Below are 8,153 nucleotides of genomic sequence, written 5' to 3'. Positions count from 1 at the left end.
GGAAATGTTTAATTACATGGAGTGCAGTATACTTGATCAACCTGAGATAGACCCTGATAATAATTGTCTTTCTACCTTTGTTGGTGACTGTAACTATTTTACACAAGATCAATTTAATAATATAAATTCTGAGGGGAAAATGTCCATAATACACTTTAACAGTAGAAGTATGTATAGCAATTTCAGCTCTATCAAAGAGTTTTTGCTTAAATTTAATTTTTCATTTAGTGTTATTGCAATTACAGAAACCTGGATTAACAACGATAGAGAAATGCCATTTTGTCTTGATTATGAGCTAAAATGTATGAATAGAGTAAGCAAATCAGGAGGTGGGGTAGCACTTTTTATCCACAAATCTGTACATTTTACAACTTTATCAAATTTTTCTTTCACAATAGAGGGGATTATGGAATGTATTACCATCGAAATCTGTAATGGCAAAAGGAAAAATATGACTAAGTTGTGTGTATCGATCACCTGGCTCAAATACTGAAACTTTCACTGCAATTATGGAAGAAAGGTTTTCGTCTTTTAGCCAAAAACTGTTATTCATTTGCGGTGATTTCAATATTGACTTGCTGAATCCTACCAAACTGAAAGCAATAGAAGATTTTTCTGATACAATGTACAGTTTGTCTCTTTTCCCTACAATAACCAAACCAAGCGGGATAACCTCACACAGTGCTACATTAATAGATAATATTTTTACCAATATTATGGGTGTTCCAGCAACAAGTGGTTTAATAATGTGACATCACAGATCACTTTTTTTTTTAAAAATATTTATTTCATTCATTTAAAAGAAAAACAGAAAAGCAAAAAACAAAAGCACCACAATACCAGAATGAAAAGGAGCAGAAAGAACAAGTCTTATGATTTCTGCCCCTTTTAACAATACAATCTTTCAATATACAGCATCATAGTCAACATTATTTAACAGATTGCATTTCTTTAACTTGTCACATACCACTGACCCATTTCATAATTATGACCATTAATTAATAGATTACATCACTGATAGGTTACATTTAAACTTAAGACACTCCAAACATTATTAAGTTTACTTTTTTTTTTTTTACTTTCTTGCAGCCCACTGACTTATTTCATAGTTTCATACTTACTTAATACATCTAATTTAATATGTTTTTTAAATAATTTAAGCGACCTTAATTCTTTAATTTCTTTATTAAGATTGTTCCATAATTTGACACCATTTACTGCAATACTCCTTTCCTTTACTTTGGTTCTAAATCTTGGTTTTTTAAAGACTTCTATTCCTTTCAATTTATAACTACTTACTCTTTTTTCAAACATATTTTGAATGTTTGTTGGTAAAGTATTTTTATTAACTTGGTACATCATTTGTAATATTTTCAAATTGACTAAATCATGAAATTTAAGTACCCTATACTTAATAAACAATGGATTAGATGGATCTCTAAAACCACTGTTACTAATCACTTTTAAAGCTCTTTTCTGCAAAATAAATAAAGGTTGTATATAGGTTGTATATGTTGATCCCCAGATTTCTACACAGTAAGTTAAATATGGGACAATCAATGAGTTGTACAATGTTAATAAACCATAACTATTTAATGAATATTTTACTTTATGCAAAACAGCAATGGCTTTCGCTATTTTTCCTTTTATGTAATTTATGTGTGACTTCCATGTAAGATCTTCATCAATCATGACTCCTAAAAATTTCATTTCTTTTACCCTTTGTATATCCATTCCATCTATTTGTAATGACACATTATTTTTTTTCGCTCTATCATTAAACAATATGAAATTTGTCTTATTAATATTTAGTGACAATCTGTTTATATCAAACCAATGTTTAACTTTTTCCAACTCTGTATTTATCACTTGTGCTACTTCCTGTATATCTGATCCAGAGTAAAACAGCGTTGTATCATCAGCAAATAAAATGCTGCCAAGCACATTGGATACATTCACAAAATCATTGATATACAAAATAAACAGTTTGGGTCCAAGTACCGATCCTTGTGGTACTCCATAAATAATGTTACACAATTCTGATTTGGTATTATTTATCTGAACAAACTGTTTTCTATTTTCTAAGTAGCTTTTTACCCACTGATGTGCAACACCTCTTATTCCATATTGTTGTAACTTGTGGAGCAATCTTGAGTGGTCTATAACATCAAAAGCCTTTTTCAGGTCAATAAAAATACTTACAAAATAATCCTTATTATCTATTGTTGTTGATATTTTCTCTATTAGTTCCATAATTGCCATAGCTGTCGAATGTTTTGTTCTGAATCCATACTGAGCATTATTTAAAATATGATGTTTCTCAATAAATTTATCCAATCTTGTTACAAAAACTTTTTCCATAATTTTAGAAAACTGTGGAAGCAATGATACTGGCCTGTAATTAGAAAAATTATGTTTGTCTCCATTTTTATATAATGGGACTACCTTAGCAATTTTCATTTCATCTGGAAAAACCCCAGTTGACAGAGACAGATTACAAATATAAGTAAATGGTTCAATAACAATTTCTATTATACTTTTTACAGTCACCATGTCTAAATCTTCATGGTCAGTTGATCTTTTGCTTACACAGTTTTTTTTACAATATTTCTTATTTCATCTTTTTCCACATTGTCCAGGAAAATACTATTGACCGTATTTACCAATGTACATAATTTATCTTCTATTATTGGTTTATTTCCCACCAGACTTGACCCTACATTTGAAAAATAATCATTAAACCCATTTGCAACTTCTTTTATATCATATATCTCTTTATTTTCCTTAACAAAGTAATTTGGAATAGTTTCTTTCGTTCCATCACTATCAATCACACTTTTTATAATTCCCCATGTTACCCTCATATTATCTTTACTCTTATTTAGTTTTTCACTGTAATAATCTTTTTTTTTGTTTCCTAATTATTGTTAATAGTTTATTTTTATATTTTTTGTATTTATGTTCTGATTCCTTTGTTTGCAATTTTAAAAAGCACCTGTATAAACAGTTTTTCTTTGCACAAGCATTTTTTATTCCCTTTGTCAGCCATGGTTTATTTACTCTTTTCTTACTAATTTCAATTAATTTCCAATTTTTATTGTATGATTTCATCAATATTTTCATAAATGAGTTATATGCTACATTAACATCACTGACATAAACTTCTTCCCAGTTTTGATTTTTAAGGTCATATTTTAATGCCTCTAAGGCTTTTACTGACTTATCTCTTTTAAAGTTTATATCAGTTTTTTGTTGTACCTATTTTTAGATTTAAATATTGAAAAAATTGGTAAATGGTCGCTAATATCTGTCATGAAGATCCCATTCTTGATAATTTCATCTGTTCTGTTTGTAAATATATTATCAATTACCGTTGCACTTTGCGATGTAATTCTGGCTGGTTTTGTTATCAAGGGGAATAACCCCAAACTATACATTGAATTCACAAAATCACTTAATCTTTGGCAGCTGGAGCTTTCTATGTTAATATTAAAGTCCCCACACATAAAAAGCGTTTTGTTTTTAATTTGATGGAATAATTCAATTATTTTATCTGTAAATTTCACAACACAAGAATCTGGTGCTCTGTATACACAACTGATGAAAATATTCTTAGATGTTTCATGTACAAGTTCCACTGTTGCACTTGCCCGTGTTTACTCTGTGTGACTGCGAAAGAAAAGTTATGAAGAAAGGAAAATTACTTACAAACGAATAAGAACTGATGAAACCATTAATGCTTTTATCAACAGCTTGAAAGAATAGGACTGGAGCTCAGTCATTTCTGAAACAGATGTTGATACAGCATATGACAATTTCCTGCATACGTTTGTTTCCCTGTATAATAATTATTGTCCAGTTAAAGAATATTGTATAAAGAAAAAAAATCTATAAATAGTCCTTGGCTTACAAAAGGCATACTGAACGCATGTAAAAAAAAAAAAGCAATATCAGTACAAAATGTTTATTAAGCTTAGAACTAAAGTTGCGGAACAAAGATATAAAATTTACAAAAATAAATTAACTGATATAATTAGAACTGCTAAACAGCTGTATTTTAAACAAAAACTATTTGATAAATCAAACATAAAGAAAACATGGGACATATTGAATGATATTATTAAACAGGGATCAACAAAATCAGAATATCCCAATCATTTTGATAACATCAGTGATGACAATCACTGCATGATCAATATAGTTAACAAATTTAACAAGTTCTTTGTGAATGTTGGTCCAGAGTTGTCTGCTGAGATTCCAGACCAACCCAAAAGTCAATTTAACTCAATGTTTCTCTTTTTAACCAATGAACAAGAAATCAAAAGGATAGTTCTCAATTGTACAAGCAAATATTCCACTGATTGTCATGGCATTGATATGTCACTTGTTAAGTGCGTTGTTGATTATATTGTAACTCCTTTCACCCATGTTTGCAACTTGTCATTCCAGTCCGGTTGTTTCCCAAGTAAAATGAAAATAGCAAAAGTATTACCATTATTCAAATTTATTAAATTATTATTAAATAATAAATTATTTATTATTCTGACACACTGCGTATGCTATACTGTTCCTTGGTGCTCCCCTACCTTACATACTGTGTTGAAGTATGGGGGCAACAATTTCAAATGCTCATTAAATCCGTTATTTTTACTGCAAAAAAGGGCAGTGCGAATCATTCATAAAGTTAGCTACTTAGAACATACTCATGATTTCTTTATTCAGTCCAAGTTATTAAAATTGTATGACCTTGTAAAATATAATACACTCATCTTGCTCTTTAAAGCTTTTAATAATCAATTACCGAACAACTTGCAAAAATGTTTTGCGCTTAGACAGAACATTCATAATTGGAGAGGCTATGGTGATTTTGTTCTGTCTAATGTTAGAACTATTCGAAAAAGTTTTTGTGTGACAGTCTGTGGGGTGAAATTGTGGAATGCTCTGGATTTACAGCAGAGGCTCTGCCGAAACATTCACAAATTTAAGTCTTCATATAAAAATGTGGTTTGGTCTGTATACAGAGAGAATGGAATTTAATGTACTGTTCTTTATCAGTGTTGTGCTGTACCTTACGATTCCTTATAATTGTTGGTATGTGATATACTCTACCTGTGAATTTCTTACCATTGTTGGTATGTGCTTTCCTCTACCTGTGCATTTCTTACTATTGCTGGTGTGTGCTATATCATGTTGTTAACATTTTGGTATTTTTGTGCTTACCATTGCTGGTATCTACCTCTTGTTGTTAACAATAATCTTGAATATGTATAAATTGCTGTTTTATGTTTTGTTTTTTAATTTTTGTTTTCAGTTGATCTGACAAGGAAGTCACTGTGATTATTTTTTGTGTGTGTGTGTGTGTTAAAATGAATGATGGGGGTGGGATTTAAGTTTTCTTCTTCCCACTCCTTTTCGAGCTAAATGATAAATTAACTGCATATGTACTGGATATATATATTATTTTTCTTTTGTATTAACCTGCTCAAAATGAATAAACAAACAAATATATATATGTATGTATATGTATATATATGTATATATATGTGTATATGTATGTATGTATGTGTATATATAGGATAATAAACCGACCCTTTTATTTATTTTTTTAACTATATGGATTTGAATGACATGCGATTACACCAATCATGCTTGAACCCTCGTGCGCATGCGTGAGTTTTTTCACGCGTGTCGGTGACGTCATCTCCCTGTGGGCAGGCCTTGAGTGAGATGTGGTCCCGCCCTCTCGGCTGAATTCCTTTGTTTCACACGCTGCTCGAGACGGCGCGCGTTGCTTTATCAAAATTTTTTCTGGACCTGTGAGGAATATCCGAGTGGACACTATTCGAGAAATTAAGCTGGTTTTCTGTGAAAAGTTTAACGGCTGATGAGAGATTATGGGGTGTTTCTGTCGGTGTAAGGACTTCCCACGGAGCGGGACGTCCTGCAGCGCTTCCAGGCGCTGTCGTCGGCCTGTTTCGAGCTTAAAACATCCTAATTTAAGGCTTAATTCACCCAGGACATCGTGAGAGAACAGAGAAGATTCAGAAGAGGCCGGCATGAGGAATTTATGCGGACATTCCACTGTTTAAGGACATTTTTTTAATGAAAGACGTGCGCGCAAATTCGCCGAGTCGTTTCCGTGACGACTCGGCAAATCTGTGTGCGCCGCGACAGGAAAAACACCTCCGTGTTGAAAACCATTTGTAGAATTCAGGCGGCTTTTGATGGCTTTCAACAAGTGAGTAACTGAGAAATTGTTTAACAGCTTGGGCATGTTCCAACTTGCCCGTTAAGATTTCCAACGGAGGTGTTTTTCCTGCCGCGACCCCCCGCGGTCGGGTCCAGCCCGACATGTGACTCTGCCCGCACGTTCTTTCATTAAAAAATGACCGTTAACAATGGAATGTCCGAATAAACTCCTCATGCCGACTTCTTCTGAAAGTTCTCTGTTCTCTGACGACTTACTGCGTCAACAGAGCCTGAAATGTGGAAGTTTTCAATTTGAAACGGCGAGACGCTGCCGCCTCGAAGCGCAGATCACCGTCAGGCGCCGTGGACCGTCCTTAAAGCGACACTACCAGACCAAAATCTCTCATCAGCCGTTAAAATTTTTACCGAAAACCAGCTGAATTTATTGAATGGTGTCCACTCAGTTGTGCCTTACAGTTTTGAAAAAATTTTTATCAAACAAAGCAACAGTCTCTGAGCCATTCCTAAACAATGAAAAAAATCGACGAGAGGGTGGACGACTCCTCACTCAAAGACTGCCCACAGGCGAATGACGTAACCGACAGGCGTGAAAAAACTCTCGCATGCCCACGAGGGTTCAAGCATGTCTGATGTAATCACACGTGATTCAAATCCATATGGTTTTTGAAAAAATAATAAGGTCGGATACTTTTCTAATAGACCTCGTATATGTAATAGTGGTTCCTTTTCTCTCCAAATCTTGTGGGGCTAATTTACTTTGTATGTACCATGCAGCTCCATAATGTACACTGTTTAAATCTGTCAATGTGGTTCCTTCTGGGACCAGTTTAGCCAGTCCCAGGTTAACTTTTTGTAGGATAGTTTTGAAATGTTTGTTCTCCTTTAATTTAGTCAATTTTGGACGCTCTTTCATGTCTATTTTTCTTGTTTCCTCAATCTTATTTGCCAGTTCCTCTTCTAATTCCCGCTGTTCTGGGTCTGGGTGCACCTGTATATTGTTTTGTGGATGAGCTGGTGAATGACTCGTTTTTTGGGGGCGCAGTGAATGACTCGGTTTTTTTTTTGGGGGGGGGGGGCAGTGCCTTGAGTCCTTTTTTTGTTGGTTAGGTGTTTGACTCCTATTGTGTTGGGACTGTGTTTAACTCCTACTTTCTTTGGTGTGAGAGGCTGGCTTGGTCTGGTGTTTTTTGTTGGCTGTATGTTTTCTGAGGACAGTCATTTCTTGGTGGTCCAATGGGTTGTGTTAGAGGGCAGATGCCGTCTCTGACCATTTGTCCAACCTTGTGTTGCATCACTTGTATTTCCGCATCCGAGAAGTGTTTTTGTGTGATAAAGTTGTGTCTTTGGGTGGTGAGTTGCTTTCTTGGGATGTCTTTTTTACTTGGACAGTGGTGGTGGAATATTCTCTGCCATTCTCCACATCTTTCTCTCTGGCTGTTGGTGTATTTTATTTTTGCATATTCCATTGCCCACAGCAGTACCCACTCTTCCTCCTTCTTCCACTTACTCCTTTCAAACTCAAGTTGTTCCACTTACTCCTTTCAAACTCAAGTTGTTTCCCTTCCTCCATCATCTGATGATCCTTTATCGCTTCGTTTTGGGCTTCTTCCTTTATTTTTTGTATTTCCTCTGCTGTCAGATATTTTGTGATTCGAGAGGCAATCAATTGTAGTTTTGCAGTTGTGGTGGCTTCTTTCTTTTCTGCTGGTAAATCTGCTTCTTTTATGCGCTCCTCAAATAGTGCCTTTATCTTTCTGCCCCACTTCTCATGCCTTGAGTAAGTGAAGCAGTAAAAGATCTTTTTATTGTCTTCAGTGGTCCAATTTACTGTGGCGTAGTTTCGTTTGTATCTTTTGCCCCACTGATGCTGTTGTTGCTGGAGTCCAGGATCAGAACTAAGCTGATCTGGTGGATTATCCAGCTGAGTGTTTTCACAGGAGAGT

General features: G+C 34.3%; 1 long non-coding RNA gene across 1 annotated transcript; it reads right to left on the bottom strand.

Moving 5' to 3' along the window:
* Positions 1 to 6,920: 6,920 nt before the first annotated feature.
* On the bottom strand, positions 6,921 to 7,810 carry LOC117530263. The gene is made up of 2 exons (XR_004566272.1): positions 7,758 to 7,810; positions 6,921 to 7,727 (listed from the first exon to the last, which is right to left on the bottom strand). It is a non-coding gene; the product is annotated as an uncharacterized LOC117530263 (long non-coding RNA).
* Positions 7,811 to 8,153: the final 343 nt, after the last annotated feature.

Source organism: Thalassophryne amazonica, chromosome 18 (assembly GCF_902500255.1).
Source record: "Thalassophryne amazonica chromosome 18, fThaAma1.1, whole genome shotgun sequence".
NCBI classification, from domain to species: Eukaryota; Metazoa; Chordata; class Actinopteri; order Batrachoidiformes; family Batrachoididae; genus Thalassophryne; species Thalassophryne amazonica.
This window is presented reverse-complemented; position numbering and strand designations above follow the sequence as displayed.